Below are 16519 nucleotides of genomic sequence, written 5' to 3' on the forward strand. Positions count from 1 at the left end.
TTGGGAAGATGATGTCACTCATGATGCGGAAGCAGTGAATATTGATACATTTTATTTTGTAAACAGAAAATTTGGGTAAAAACAAAAAAATTTGCATTCCAAACATAACATTCAAAGACAAACTACAACGTGGAGAAAAACTATTTGCAACTCACATCACAGAGAAAGGGTTGCATTCCTTCATTTCCAAAGGGCTCCTGCAAATCCATAGATAAAAGACCAAATTCTGAATAGAAAATTGAACAAAGGAGGTGAACAAATAGTTCACAGAAAAAGAAATACAAGATGGGCTTTAAACACATATCAAAAGATGTGCAAACTCACTCTTGATAAAAGAATGCAAATAAAAATACAATGAGATACTATTTTATCTACTAAATTTACAAAGATTAAAAAACGTATTTTTACAGATGCTGTTTGTGTGGGCACTGATCTCCTGCTTTGTGAAGAGCAGTTCATCAATATGCATTCAAAGTCAAATGCACGATCTCTTGACCCACCCACTTGCTTCTAGGAATTTGTCCTGCAGCTACACAGGAACCCGGGTTTTCATTTGTAGCAGGAACAGACTGGAAGGAATGGGGACCCAGTTAACAATTGCTTGGAGGTAAAGAACACTGTTACGGGTTGAGACGCATCCCCAAAAAAGAAGTGTTGGAGTCTGAATCCCCAGAACCTCAGAATGGGACCTCCTGTGGAAATAGAATCATTGCAGATGTAATTGGTTAAGATGAGGTGGAAGCGGGTGGCCCTGAATCCAATATGACTGATGTTCTGGAGAGAATGCCTTGTGATGATGACAGAGAAACACAGGAGGAAGGTGGTCCTGTGATGATGGGAGTGGGGCAGCCACAAGCCAGAGAATACCAGGTATCCCTAAACACCACCGGAAGCTAGGAGAGCTGTTGGAGCAGGTTCTATCCAGAGTCAGAGGAAGCACGCTCCTGATCTTGAACTTCTCCCTGCAGGACGGAGAATTCTTACTGTAAATTTCTGTTGTGTAGGCCATTCGCTTTGTGAGTGTATTAGTCCATTCTTGCATTACTATAAAGAACTACCTGAGACTGGATAATTTATAAAGAAGAGGTTTAACAGACTCACTGTTGTGCAGGCTGTACAGGAAGAATGACTGGGGAGGCCTCAGGAAACTTACAATCATGGCAGAAGGCGAAGGGGAAGCAGGCAGGACTTACATGGCCGGAGAAGAAGGAAGAGCGAAGGGGAAGGTGCCACACACTTTTAAACAACCAGGTCTCGTGAGAACTCACTCACTATCACAAGAACAGCAACTGGGAAATCCGCCCGCATGAGCCAATCACCTCCCACCTGACCCATCCTCCAACACTGGGGATCACAATTCGACAGGAGATCTGGGAAGGAACACAGACCCAGACCATATCGGGGGCTTTGCTACATCAGCCGTAGGAAACTCAAACACACCCTCTTGAGCTGCACCACTACCTGGGCTAACACCCCCTCCCCCGACTCTGCCACCGACCAGCTGTGGAGCCTTAGTTGCTTAATTTCTCTAAGCCTTCATTTTCTCATCTTTAAAATGGAAATAACAATACAACCCATCTCCTAGGGTTGCATTTTGGTTAAATGAATTAATACCTAAAAAGCTCTTAAAGAGAACCTTGCACAGAGAATGCAACTATATCAATGTCATCAAATACAAACAGGTACATTTTAGAATAAGGTACAGCGCATGTGTACAGTAAAATGCTATACAGGCCTTAAAGGAATGCTTCAGATCTAAGGGCACTGATACGGGATGATGTCTAAGCTATGCGAAGGAAGAGAAAGCAACAGGCCGGGCAGCCTGCGTAAGTTGCTCCCATTTATGCAGGGAAAGACAAATATAGTGACCCTGTATGATATGCAGACTCTGGGGTTAGCTGGTAACAGTGGGTGTCTCCAAGAGCAGCAAGGGCCTTGGGGACAGAGGTGGGAGGGTGTCTAACTTTTCAGACATTTATACTTTTGGAAGTTTTAATCTTGTGCATGTATCACCTCTTTATAACTTAAGTGATCAAAAATTTGAAAGACCATGCTGGCACTCACAGAAAAGAAGGACAGAGTGGAGGGGCTGGCTAGGATTCGGTGCCTTTAGTCAATGGGGAGATGATTCATTCCTGACTCTGGGTGGTGGGTGCAGCCGGAGAGGCAGGAATGTGGAGAGAGACTCAAGAGGTGCTGAGCGGATGGGCTCCCAGGAGAAGTGAGGGACAGGAAGTCAGGTACCAGTCCGCAGATGGATGAGCTGACCTGCCACAGCCCGCGTCTGGCTGTTTGGACTTCTGTCACACACACCATGTACTAGGTGGCTAACAAACCACAGAGATGTATTCTCACAGTTCCTGAGGCAGGAAAGTCCTAGATCAAAGTAGTGGCAGGTTCGGTGTGTGATGAGGGTTCACTTCCTCTTAGGCCGCCATCTCCTCACTGCACCCTCACCCAGGGGAGGGGTGAGAACAAGCTTCTGGGGTCCCTTTTTTAGGGGCACTAATCCCATCCGTAAGGGCTCTGCTCTTCTGAACTAGTCATGCCCCAAAGGCCCCCCCCTCCTAACACCATTACCTTGGGGGTGAAGCTTTCAACATAGAAGTTTTAGAGTGACACAAACATTCAAGTCATAGCAGAGTTCAGGATGTGACAGGTGAGCTGTGGGGCAAGGAGAAGGTATCACTTCTCCTTCAAAACATGCCTTTTGGTTCCTTCTACATCCCTATTTGGTCTATAAGGCTGGTTTTCCACTGTCTCAGACACATGGACTGCTGTGGTGTTCCAGAAAGGAAATTCCGCTCTGGCAGAACCAGACTTGTGTCGTCCCACCCCTTTCTGGCTGCGTCAGCTCCTAGCAGTCACTCGGCCTCTCTAAACTTCTTTATGAATGAAGTCATGTCTAGAGAGACAGTGCATGAGCCCCAGCAGGCAATCACAATAGTATTGTTTCCAGTAATCACTGTCGCCATAAATATGACAAGTTGCTCTTTGCCTAGGGACTTCATATGGATATGTAAGCAGACTTATTTTTAAATCTGCATTTTTTACAGTGAAAATAAAAGTTGGCTTTGGTTTCTGTAAAAGGAATCTTTTCAATTCCAAAGAAAGAGGCTCTGGAATTCAGAGGTTTGTTTAAAACGGTCAGATCCCAGGAGTCTGCATCTGCTCCTGGCCTCACAGGCAGGAAGGTCGCTGTGAAAAAGATGCCAGGCAGGCAGGCACAGTTCTGCAGACAGAAATGGATGGGTGCTAATTCGCCACTAGCAACAGACAACAGCAGCTGCCACCGTTTCTGGGGGCTGACCACATACACTCACTGGGTAGCCTCTCCCTCTGTGAGAGAGCTTTACCCACATCATTACCATGAATTCCAACTGCAATTAGCAAATTAGGTCCTAGAATTTCCAGTTCACAGATGGAAACAGTGAGCCTCAGGGAAGTTACATAGCAAGTCCAAATTCACACGGCTGGGCTAAAGGGCAGAGGCCAGGGTTTAAATTCAGTTCTGTTCGAGTCTGTACTCCTGATCGCTATGCGACATCAGGCTGCTTCCTGTGCAACGGATGGCTGGGAGTGGGCCACCTTTCAGAGGTAGGGGTCAAGGTCTCGAGCCTTGTTGCAATGTTACTGCAGCGGAGAGGGACAGGAGAGGCTGGGAAACAGCACTTTCTCGTCCTGGCTTTTCCCCACGTGTTGGACCCAATCACCACTTCGTCTGAAGTACAGAGGCTCTAATAAGACTCTTCTGCAACCTTCTTTCTTCCTAGAAATTACATTAGATGATTTCCCCAATGTGTGCGCCATGGAACACCAGTCCCTCCTGCTGTTTTCTAGGAACAACGAGAGAATGGGTTCTATGAATGAGCTTCCACCAAGAATTCCTAAAACAGACTTCCACGGAGTCCCTCAAGCAACAGCCCCAACCTTTTCTAAGGCACAGAGGAAGTGTCACTGGGAGAGACTGTGAGAGCTGGCACTGGGTGGGGATGGGGTGGCCAAGAAACCACCTGCTTCGGGGACCATGGGCTGCGCGTGGCTAAGGGGTTACTGTTTTGATCTGCATGTGATCAAATACTAAGGGTCAGGAGGCAAGGACAGAAAGCGAGGTGCAACTCCTCCCTAATGAAGCCTGGCTGACTGTCAGTGGCTTGGCAGCGAGCCCTGGCTGACACGACCCCAAGCCATGAGTAGCATCATCTGGGCCTGTGGCAATAACACGGGTCACCCCTGACTCTCCCGTTCTGACCCAGAGGCTGGGCCCGAGACCTGGCTTGGTCTCCTAACATACCAGTTTTGCGTCTTCTTGTAACTTGACTTCATGGACTATATATGTCTCTGCTCATTGAATTCTCCTTTGAACTTGTAACGTCTTACTGATGGCTTCAATAACTATCACGTTAAATAAAATCTCTGACATCTGGTTATTTCATATTTTTATTTTTATTGTATTTACATTCGTCTTATTTACATGTCATATTTTTAAAAATCTCCATTATCATCTCCTCTTATATATTTAAAATTTAAACAGAATTTAAAACACAAAAATTTAAACAGAATTCCAGACCCTTTGTCTATTAGTTTCTTCCCGTTGGTTTCCTAAGGGGAGTGTTCTTTCTTACTTATTAAAATGTTAGTTCTTTGATTTTTATTATTTCTCATTTAACAATTGAAATTATTTTCTGTTACAGATGTATATCTTTGGTAGGAAAAAAAATGAGCCCCACAAGGATATATTTATTTTCTAGCCTGCAGAACCTGCAAATATTACCTTCTATGGCAAAAGAGTGAATATTACTTTATGTGCCAAAAAATGACACAGTGATCCTAGGTTATCTGGACAGGCCTTACATGCCATCACTTACAGCCTTATAAGAGAGATGCAGACAGAAATTTAACATAGAGAAAAGGTGAGAAGCCGAGGCCAGCCGTGGTGGCTCATGCCAGTAATCCTAGCACCTTGGGAGGCCAGGGCGGGAGAATCGCTTGAGCCTAGGAATTTGACACCAGCCTGGGCAATATAGTGAGATCTTGTGTCTAAAAAAAAAAAAAAAAAAAAAAATTAGCCCGGTGTAGTGGTGCATCCTGCTACTTGTCCCAGCTACTTGGGAGGCTAAGGCAGAAGGATCACTTGAGCCCAGGAAGTTGAGGCTGCAATGAGGCGAGGTGGGAGGATCACTTGAGCCCAGGAGTTAGAGATCAGCCTGGGCAACATAGGGAGACCCCATCTCTACAAAATAATAATAATAATAAAATTAGCCAGGCGTGATGGTGCATGACTGTGGTCCCAGCTACTTGAGAGGCTGAGGCCAAAGGATCTCTTGAGCCCAGGAAGTCAAGGCTGAAGCGATCTGTGATGGCACCATTGCACTCCAGCCTGGGTGACAGAGCAAGACCCTGCCTCAAAAAAAAAAAAAAAAGAAAAGAAAAAGAGAACGTGAAGATGGAGGTAGATACTGAAGTGAGGCAGCCTCGAGCCCCGGAGGTTTGGGAGAGCTCCCAGAGCCGCGGGAGGAAGTGTGGCACTGCTGACACCTTGGCTTCAAACTTGTCGGTTTCAGAACGGTGAGAAAACGCATTGCTGTTGTTTATGCAGCCTGGTGTAGCAGCCACAGGAAACTAATACATCAACTAATGCAGACTTGGTCAAGTCACAAGTGTTTCTCTGCATTGGGTGGTCATTTTCAGTATTTTTGAGGGGGTCTCCAATTGCAGCTTTTAGTTACTCTTTTATATTTAGAAGAAAAGTTCTGCCCTTTTTTTTTTTTTGAGGCGGAATCTTGCTCTGTTGCCAGGCTGGAGTGCAGTGGCACGATCTCTGCTCACTGCAACCTCCGCCTCCTGGGTTCAAGAGATTCTCCAGCCTCAGCCTCCCGAGTAGCTGGAACCACAGGTGCATGCCACCACACCCAGCTAATTTTTGTATTTTTAGTAGACAGGGTTTCCCCATGGCCAGGATGGTCTCGATCTCTTGACCTCATGATCCAACCGCCTTGGCCTCGCAAAGTGCTGGAATTGCAGCCATGAGCTACCGAGCCCGGCTCTGCCCATTCTTTTTAAGTGGGTCTTGTTAGTGGCTTTGGCCACTAACATTTGTTAATGTTTAGCTTGTTAGTATATGACATTCTAAATCAGGATTGTGCTTTTGGGGGTTTTATCCATATTTTTATTCTGGCAAATTTTCTATGTTTTCCCATGTTTCTAATGTTCCATGGGATTAGAAAAGTTGTAAAGCAACTTATAAGAGGAAGTAAATCTATCCATCCATAATTTCCACCATCCAAGCTCCTTGCTTTACCTACTTGGTCTTAAATGATTAAGAGACGTGTGTGAAACTGTTCTACTCTTATTATGTTTGTGAAAATTTGGGGTTTTTTCTAGATTTTAATACTATTTAGTACATCCCATAAAACTTTGAGATGTTGTTTTCTTTATATCGTGTTATTTACTTCTTTATTATCCTGTGGAATTTTTTTGTGATTTCTTGGTCTTTTTTTCTCTGTTTAATTCTTTGGGGAAAAAAAAGAAAACAAAATACATTTCCTTCCATCTTTTTGAGCCATTTTGTTTTACATGAGTTTCATTGAGAAAGTATATAGCTTAATTTTGACTTTTAGTTTTTGTATGCGATTGTACCCAGTTTAGTTTTTGTATCTCATTTGGGAGCAAGCATGAGGTTTAACCCCTTTACACTTATTGTTATAATGGATATTTTTGTTCTTGTTTCTATTACTTGTTTTACTACAGGTTTTAAAATAATCTTTCTGCTTTCTTTTGCTTCATTTTCCTTTTCTTCCCTCTGCACCTGCTCATGTAAACGAAGATTTTTTTCTATGACTATGAAGGTGCACATGCCTTTTTAAAATCTTCTGGACCCACTGATACCTACCTGCTGCTTCCAGAAGCATGTCTTCACTGACGCTCCCAGCTCTACACTTGGGGTAGCCACCCCTTTGTTTATTCCTATAACAAATATGTAATGAATCCACGCAATGTGCCAAGCATGATGCCAGTCCCCAGGAATCAAGTGAACCATGCCCTGAAGCTCCTGCCCTGTGGGACAGATGGTCTGGTAGTGGGAGAGAGAGCCTAAGCTAGTAATTCCACTGATAATGATGCTAATACAATTGCAACAAGCATACAACTGCCTTCAAATTCTACTAATGTGTAACAGTTGAAGGAAGACACTCAGGACTTGCTTCCAAATACATGTCTTTAAATAAAGGGTCTCAGAAAAATGCAGATTTCAGCTGCTTACATCTTACAAGCTGTGCTGCTTTCTGGAAAAGGTTCACTGCATATAGGCCCTCAGAATCACTTTGGAATCTGCCCTCTGTTTGCTGGAATCCGTTTCTAACCCATGCCTGACACTCTCTCCTTAGAGTTATATTACAGCTCCCTTAGAGAGGGTGTCCAAGTGGCTAGTGCAGGCGGCAGAGAAGGGGTCTCAAGACTCAGCTCAATTGAAACAGTTGTGGCCTTTCAATAGCTGTTTCCTGGCCCATCCTGCAACCCCAGAAGGCTTAACAAGGACATGAATGTGGGGCTGGCCCTCCTTCTGCCCTGTCTCTGTCACATCCCTTCCATCACCCAGCTAGGTGGCCCACCACCCATCTGTCTTGCAGGCAAACATATGAACAGAACATCAGCTTTGGGGTAAGAATAGGGAGGCAGGGAAGAGAAAAATTCATGCATATATTCTTCAGCTTTACCTTCCCCCAAATGTAGCTCTTAACAGGAGGCACCATTAATAACTAGAGCTAACTGCTGGCTAAGATTTTTCTCTTTTTCTTTTTCTTTCCCCCTTTTTTTTTTTTTTTTTTTAATCTGGTGTTTATAATTCCAATTGGTGTAAAATTTCCTGATGGTTAACACATCACACTACTGACACTTTTGAATAAATGACTCATTCCCAAATAATTGACTAGCTTTGTAATTTGGGAAGTAAAATCACATTTACGAGTCCCCGGAGTGGAGGGTCTATATTGTTGTGCATAAAAAGTAGATAAATCATAAAAGCGAAATCTGCAAACACTCCCATTAGCCTTTGTCCTCGCATTAAGGCAGCGCCTCTTAAAAGGGCACAGCTGCCTAGAATCACCCAGGGGCTTTATACTCGGGCCCTGTTTTATCTTGATGGTAAAATTACATGTTGGTCACTGTAATCCTCTGTCCAGCGGGCCAACAGCGTCTCGTGTCCCTTTTCCAGTCCGGCTTTACCAGTTCAAACCATCCAGACCACACTGACTTTGGGTGCTTTGTGGCCAAACATGGAACCCCATCAAGAAGAAACACTCCTCAATCCCGACAGATTCAATCACGGACAGCATCCACAAATAACAAATAGGTGTGTTGTCGATATTGCGTTCAACAAGCCCACAACACGATCCTAATAAGACCTGACAAGGGTTTTTTTTTTTTTTCTTTTTCTTTTTTTTTTTTTTAGTAGTTCGGTGTCAACTATCATGACTTTGATTTAACTATAGATGCACATGTATTTTTAAGTATATCCATTTTTAAGGGTAAAAAGTACACATACATCCAAAAAGGCAGACTCAAGCCTGAGCTGTTTCGTGCTAAACTCTAATTGTATTTTTACGTGCTGTGGATTTGAAATCTAGAAGTCCTGGGATTTCAAGCCTCAGGTCCTTTTCCCACTTTTCCAGAGTACTATAAATTAGTTTAGTATGCTTGAAAGAACCCCTAATTGTGACTGCTCTTGTTGACATATCAACTGGAGGCCGCACAGAGCTGGCTGGGGACCGCTGCCCTTGCTTTTGCAGTTACAGCGCATTTCAAGGGCCTGACAGGTCCGGTGCTAAGATGTTCTGAATTAGATTTGAATTACAACCGCTAAATGCCCTTGTCAAAGATTGTTAGTTCTGACACTAGCCATGTACCTTGAGCTGACTGTTCCGATGCAAGGCCGCCGGCTTAAACAAAGGCATGCCCCCAAGTTTCATTCCGAATTGTCAAAACGTAATTGAGTTAAAAAGAGCAACTACAGCATAAGAATTGCAATCTTCGCTGCTTCTTTCTGCTTTGAAATAAATCCAGGGGACAATTTAGCGGCATCACAGGCACAAAACGAGAGGAGCGTTTTCCACCAAGACGTGGTGTTCTTAAAAAATAAAAATCTAAACCCGTCTCTCTGTTCTGGGATTCAACTAGCCGAAGACTGTGTTGAATGTCTTTCCATTTTGGGCTTAGTCCATCCCACGTGAAACAAGTAAAAAGAGCCAGCTAGAGATCGACCCAGCACAGCACCAGGTCCATAGCTATCACTCGGCTATGGGCATGGAAAGGAATGAATGAATTTTAAGAAAGATCAACAGATCATGGCTAGAAAAACGGAATGCTGAAGTCAGGCAACCAAACTTAAATTTTCTTCTTGTTGCCAGATGTGTGATCTAACCAATTGCCTGCCTTTTCTGAGCCTCTGCATCCTCATCTGTAAACATGAAGGCACCCATGTTACCCATGCCTGATTCCCAAAGTTTTGAGTGAGATCATGGCTGTAAAGCTGCAGTCAGCTGATTGATTGGTTTTCTTTCCTTCTTCGAGAGATTGTCCACAGCAGGGATTCACGGAGCTGCAGTGGGAATTTTCAAGCAAAATCCACAGAGCAGCAAGGCTTGGAAAGGCTGCTACCCGAGTGCCCAGCTCAGAAGCCGTGAAAGACAGGCAGGACAGACAGGTGGGCAGCTGCTGGTGTCACCGGAGGAGTGGTGGGGACCATTGTGGCTGAAGAGTGCCTGCTCCATCTCCAGAATCCCCAAATTCCGGATTCGAACACATCATTCAAAACAAATTTAGCGGCCGGGCGCGGCGGCTCAAGCCTGTAATCCCAGCACTTTGGGAGGCCGAGGCGGGTGGATCATGAGGTCGAGAGATCGAGACCATCCTGGTCAACAAGGTGAAACCCCGTCTCTACTAAAAATACAAAAAGTTAGCTGGGCATGGTGGTGCGTGCCTGTAATCCCAGCTACTCAGGAGGCTGAGGCAGGAGAATTGCCTGAACCCAGGAGGCGGAGGTTGCGGTGAGCCGAGATCGCGCCATTGCACTCCAGCCTGGGTAACAAGAGCGAAACTCCGTCTCAAAAAAAAAATAAAAAAATAAAAATTTAGCTGCTGGAGGACTCAGCCAGGGGCCTGCAGTCTGCTAGAGGGTTTATACCTCAGTATATTTAAGAGAAGGCAGCTGGCGAATTGGAAATCAAGTTGCCAGATAAAATGTAAGCTACGCTTCCCCCAGTTATATTGAATTTTGAATAAAAAAAATAATTTTTTAGAACACATATGTCCCAAATACTGCAAGGGCATATTTAAAAATTATTTATTGTTTATCTAAATTTAACTTTAGCTAGGTGTCCATTTTTTTCCCCTGCTAAATGTGGCAATCCTCACTAGAAAAAAAAACTAGAACTGGCTGGGTGCAATGGCTCACACCTGTAATCCCAACACTTTGGGAGGCCAAGGCAGGCAGATAACCTGAGGTCAGGAGTTCGAGACCAGCCTGGCCAACATGGTGAAACCCCATCTCTACTGAAAATACAAAAATTAGGTAGGCATGGTGGCACACACCTGTAATCCCAGCTACTCAGGAGGCTGACTCAGGAGGATCACTTGAACCCAGAAGGTGGAGGTTGCAGTCACCCAAGATCATGCCACTGCACTCCAGCCTGGGTGACAGAGAGAGACAAAAAAAAGAGGGGGGGGGCAAAGAGAGAAGGAAGGAAGGAAGGAGGGAGGGAGGGGAGGAAGGAAGGAAGGAGAGAAGGAGAGAGAGAAAGGGAAAGAAATAGAGGGAAGGAAATAGAGAAAGAAAAGATGGAAGGAAGGAAAAAGAAAAGAAAGACGAAAGAAAGGAAAGAAAGAGAAAGGGAAAGAAATAAAAAAGGAGGAAGGGAGGGAGGAAGGAAGAGGAGGGAAAGGAGGGAGGGAGGGAGGGAGGGAGGGAGGGAGGGAGAGAGAGAAAAACAGCCTAGAACTGGATGTCAAAAGAGGCAGGAGGTAAAGCCCAGCTCCAGCTTAGTCATGCATTGAACTTCCCGGAGCCCCAGATTCCTCAGCAGTGAAATGATAGCATCAGCCTTGAGTCCCAGGGGAGGGAAGGAGGATGAATCCCCATGGCCTTGAGTGCTGTAAAGTGCTCTGCTCATGTTCACTGCTGCTATTTCAGAACTGGCAAGTGCCATCAAGATGCCAAGCGCAAGAGGCTGTTTCGTTCCCAGAGAGAAAAGTCCCCCCTCCCTCCCTTGCTAAGAAAAGTATGCGGTGTCTCAGCTACACATGTATTTCTTAGCAGGGATGGAAATAACAAGTTCTCAAATTGCACCATCGGATTCTTAGACTTGGAACAGGGAGCACAAATCTGGGCAGCTTAACATGAAAAAAAAAAATACCCCGGAGAAGACGTTCCAGTGGCTTGTTTGGGGATCCCCCATCCAGGGGCAAAGGAGTGTGATGAGAGATGAGATTCTCTGTCCACATCTGGAAAGGCCATCTCCTGCTTTCCTCAGGAAAAGCCCCACGCGCCCAAGAAATATTTGCCCTGGCGAAAGCTGAACAGGGGAGAGAAAGGGTGGGTAGCAGACAGGGACACAGAAGCCACTAAAACCGGGGATTCTCACTCAGCCTCAGACTTAGACCTGGAGGATCGAGAACAACCCTTTCCTCTTCCAGGCTGCACAGAAATCACTTCCATGCTCTCGAGTAAATAAATGAGAGGAAAAATAATCATTTTTGTGGGTCATGCATAAAGCCCAAAGCAAATGTCCTCAAAAAAAAAAAAAAAAAAAAAGATGAAATATGTGTCTGCAATTTTACCTACTGGCACACCCCATCCGATAAACAGGGTTTTATGAAAGTAAATTGTTTCTTGGTAAGAAGACTCAGGACTGATGAAAAAGAGACACTTGTCTTCAGGCCCGATAGCTCAGCTTTGAAGCCACAGGTTGGGGGGAATTAGCTCAACCCAACATCCCTTTGCTCGGTTCCGGGCGTCAATTTCCGATTCCATTCAGCAGCCCACGGGCTTGCAGCCTCCCCTCCTCCCCTCCCTGGGCCTTGATTCGGATTCGAGTCACAGCGCTGGAGTTCAAGCTGCTGCCTCTTAAGAAGGCCTATTTTGACACAGTAATTACAGGGCTTGAACGATGCTTTACATTAGAGTATAAAACACTCATTAAATTAAAATTCTTCCATGAAATCATGAAAATAAACAGTCTGTCCAAACTGGCATCAACAAATTCACAGGGCGCCTCTGCGTTTTCTCAGCCTGGGCCAGCTAAGGGCTGCATTTAACCACGAAGTGTGAACGGTTCACATTCCTTTGAAGGCCGCATTCTGCTTCTTTTTAAGATTATTGCTTTAATTGTTTTTACAACTTGTAAGATTTTAAAGCTATTAAGCTTCCAAGTTGGGGGTAGGAACGCTTGCCCAGGGTGGGAGCGGGGGTGGGGGACAGGTTACCATTCCCAGCCCCCAGACCCTTCTGGGACAATCACAACCCAAGGGACAAGATGAGATGGGCAATTTCTCCATGGCCCCTCGAGGGATGGAAAATAAACCTAACATTTCAAAGAATCTAGACAGGAGAAGAGGCAGTATGGTTTCATAAAAAGGGCAAGGCACTTAAGGCCAAACCGGGCATGAACTTGGCAACTGGCCTCTCTGAGCTCACTGTAAAATAAAGTGAGGATACCCAGGATACCCATGCCCACTTCTGGGTAGGCACTTACTGGGACTACAGGCATAAGCCACCATGCCTGGCCACAACTGTTACTATGAAAACACAGTGTTTCTTACCTCCAATCCTTCCCCCTACTTCTCAATCGATGGCCGTATGTAAAATAAAGATAAATGAGTACAGTGGAGCTCATGATTTGTAGGAGTTACGTTCTATAAAGCAGCCACAACACCAAATTAGCAAATACAGAACCACTTGCTCCTACGAGAAACACAGGCTTAGTTTCCTGCAAGCCTCAGGTCATTTTTGTCAACCAATCAATACATAACCATGTCTTATGTGTTTTGCTTCAAGACGTCTTATTTAATATATGTTGTTGATGTATTAACATTAAACTCAGGGCGAACAGCATAGCCAACTCGTGCCTGTACGAACCTTGTCTATCAGGTACACGTTCTCTGTAAGACACATCACAGCCCAGGAACTTGGGCTCAGGAACATTAGACAGCCCTTCAATGTTGCACATGGGAGCCATTTTTAAACAGCAAAATCACCAACAAAAACTGCTAAAAGGCAAACAAAATATATAACACTAGATAGATCACACCTGAGGACACTTGTGTGCCTTATGAGCATTGAAATATGAAGGCAGAGGGAGCATCACTGTGTTCACCCTCAGCTGGGAAGAGGCAGAGACTCAAATTATTCCCTACTCACCCCATGTTGGTAAATGACTCCAAAAACACCATTGAGGTTACGGATAAATCGGATCAAGGAGGCACATTTACCAAAATGGGATCTGTGAGTCATGAGGATTGATTGTACCCCATGGGCATAAACAGAGGGGTGCCACTTTGCTTTCCAAGCAGAAAGGTCAGAGAAGAAGGTTGAGATGACATGTGAATGCGTGTCAGAGAAGAGTCCATCTAGGTGCTGCTCCCTGATACTTACAGAGACAGGGGGGACAGAAGTAGTGACAAGAATTTGATCAAGTTGAAGACTAGACAAATGTTAAGACGCAGGTGTGTAACATTTTATCTAGTACCACACGTCGATGGGTCAAAGGCTTTGTTCAAAGGCAGGGAGAAGATGTTCTAGAAAGAGAATGAAATTGAATCAAAGATAATTTGAGGTTTCTGGGGTACTCAGAGCTACTAGGGAGGAGAGGAGGGCCGCAAGTCTCCTCAAAAGTTTTATATTCTTCTTTGGGCTGTGTGCCTCACTGAGCTCCAGGGCTGCAACCACCCTGTGCCCAAGCTTCCACACTGCGTTTTTGGGGTAACCAGATCAAGGGATGGACCATGGAGAACAGGCCAGAATAGGGGCAATGAGATGTAGGGAGCTTGGATAATTCAACGGAAACAGAAGCTTAAAGTTCTCAAAGACAAACAAATGTGTATAACCTCCACCAAGATTCTCCAGGGAAATGGGGTGGAGAGTGATGACGGGGTCCCACCAGATGGGAGGGAGGGGTTTGAGCCACTCTCACTTGCCTACACAAAGGAAAAGTGACCCCAATGTCAGTATTAGGGGACACTCAGGAGGCTAGTTCTTGGGACAAATTGAGTTGCTATGATGATTCAGGATAACTTATACAAAGCACTCAGAATATAATGGTGCTCAATAAATCAGAATGTTATAGGTGCAACTGTTATTACATTCTTTGAGACAGGGTCTTGCTCTGTTGCCCAGGAGTGCAGTGGTACAAGCTCTGTTTACTGCAACCTCTGCCTCTCAGGCTCAAGTAAACCTCTCACCTCAGCCTCCAGAATAGCTGGTACTACAGGCACGTGCCACCATGCTCAGCTAATTTTTGTATTTTTTTTTGGAGAGGCAGGGTCTCGCCATGTTGCCCAAGCTGGTCTCGTAATTGTTAGCTCAAGCAGTTCATTGGCTTTGGCCTCCCAAAGTGCTGGGACTGCAGGCGTGAGCCACTGTGCCTGGCCACAACTGTTACTACTAAAGCACATTATTTCTTACCTGCATTTCTTCCCCTGCTTCTCAGTCTATGGTAACTTCTCAGAACAGAGGCTGTGTCTTAGTCTTCTCTGGATCCCTAGCACTTAGAACAAAGCCGAGCCCATGGTAAGTGCTCAGGAAACATTTGCCAAAAGAATAAAAGAAAATGAGCATGGCTCTCATGAATATCATCACTGCCTTCTTAAGGGAAGCATTGCTTTGATGGCAAGAAATTTGCCAGGCCAATAGTCTGGAACATCTGCCCAGTGTCTTCAAACCTAGCACCAGAAAACAACCAAGATTCCCCTCTGGACCTAGGCTTTCCTACCCGGGCTGTGAAGAGCCCCAGGACGTGACAGAAAGGGCTTCAGGTGGGCTCTGGAAACCAGAAGGAGAGATTAAGAGGAGGAAAGCCAGGCAGGCATGGTTCAGGAAGACCCACTTAGCATCCTCCACTAGCCATGAGGCAAAGCATTAAGTTTATTAGATTATTCATTGGAATTGCAACATTGGTATTATTTAACAAAAAGATTCTTGCTTCAAAAAGACACACGTGGACACCACTGACATTCAATCACTTGATATTGGGGAGAAGAAAACTGAGATTCAGAAAATGAAAGTGACTAGACCAAAGTCACAGAGCAAGCAAGGGACAGCCTGGGGCCAGAAGCCAGGTTTCACCACACCACTGGATGGTCTTCATGGAGTGCACCTCTTTAAGTACTAATTTCTTGTTTTAGTCAGGATAGGATAGGCTAAATTGTTGTAACAAACAATCCCCAGAATCTCAGTAGCTTAGCACAAAACTTGCTCACTCACGCAGGCTCCAAAGCAGGTCTGGGTGATTCTCGAGGGCAGCCGTGCTCCATGCAGTGACTCAGGATCCAGGATGCTTCCTTGGTGTAACTGCACCATCTCAGCATCAGTCCTCCCCCATAATCACCCCCATCTGTGAAGGGACAGGAGAATCAATCACACAAAAGCTTGTTTTCACTGCCTCAGCCTGGAAGTGACAGACATCACTTCCACCCACATTTATTGGCAGCAGTAGTCATGTGACCCTGCCTAACTGCATGCCAGCTGGGAAGCATGGTCTTTGTATGCCCAGGGAAGAGAAAATAACTGGTTATTGGCGTAGGCACTGGTCATTCTGACCAGGCCTGAGTTTTTGTTCAGTCCCTAAGAAAACAGGAAACCTTGGGCTTGGAGTAAAAAAACCGGAGTTCAAGTTTGACCAATTTGTGACCATGTGATCACAGGCAAGTCATTACAGCACCCTGGCTTCATGTTTCTCTCAAAAATGGATGTAACGGTAGTACAGCTAGTGCTCGACTTACGACCACGATTGGTTCCGACAGAGCGGTCGTAACACGATTTGATCGTAAGTTGAGTAGGCCATATGTACAGTACTGTGAAATGATGTTATAAAAATCTTTAAGTCAGATATTTAAGCCTTCTTGGCAGGCTGAAGCGTAGACAAAGACAATTTCCTCTTGGTAGACATCTTGGGAGGGGTTTGATGAAAAATATCTAAGACACAAAACACAGATTGCTGTACCGAGTCTGGGATAACAGTTGAAATGGTGCACGCAGAGATGGTAGTGCCGCCGGAAGCTGGTCCGCACTGTCATACGCCCAGTTGGGCAACGTTTGCACTGCCAGACACGGAGCAGTCATGGCTAGCGATTGTGGTCGTAAAGTCGAATGGTCATAAGTTGCATAGGTCGTAAGTCGATCAGTACCTGTACCAACCTTCCCTCAGGAGTATTTTGAATTTCAAAGCTAAGGCACATGGAGTTGATCTGAAAATTACAATGAACTCTACAAATATTATTTACTCTAATTGCTATGCCAAGGTTAGGCCTT

General features: G+C 45.0%; 1 long non-coding RNA gene across 1 annotated transcript in view; it reads right to left on the reverse strand.

The window, feature by feature from the left end:
* Positions 1–16519, reverse strand: part of LOC141583588 (uncharacterized) — a 52752-nt gene that overhangs the window by 28467 nt on the left and 7766 nt on the right. The window contains exon 2 of the long non-coding RNA XR_012516249.1: positions 15473–15602. This is a non-coding gene — a long non-coding RNA (uncharacterized LOC141583588). The remainder of the gene's footprint in view (positions 1–15472; positions 15603–16519) is intronic.

Source organism: Saimiri boliviensis, chromosome 2 (assembly GCF_048565385.1).
Source record: "Saimiri boliviensis isolate mSaiBol1 chromosome 2, mSaiBol1.pri, whole genome shotgun sequence".
Lineage (NCBI taxonomy): Eukaryota > Metazoa > Chordata > Mammalia > Primates > Cebidae > Saimiri > Saimiri boliviensis.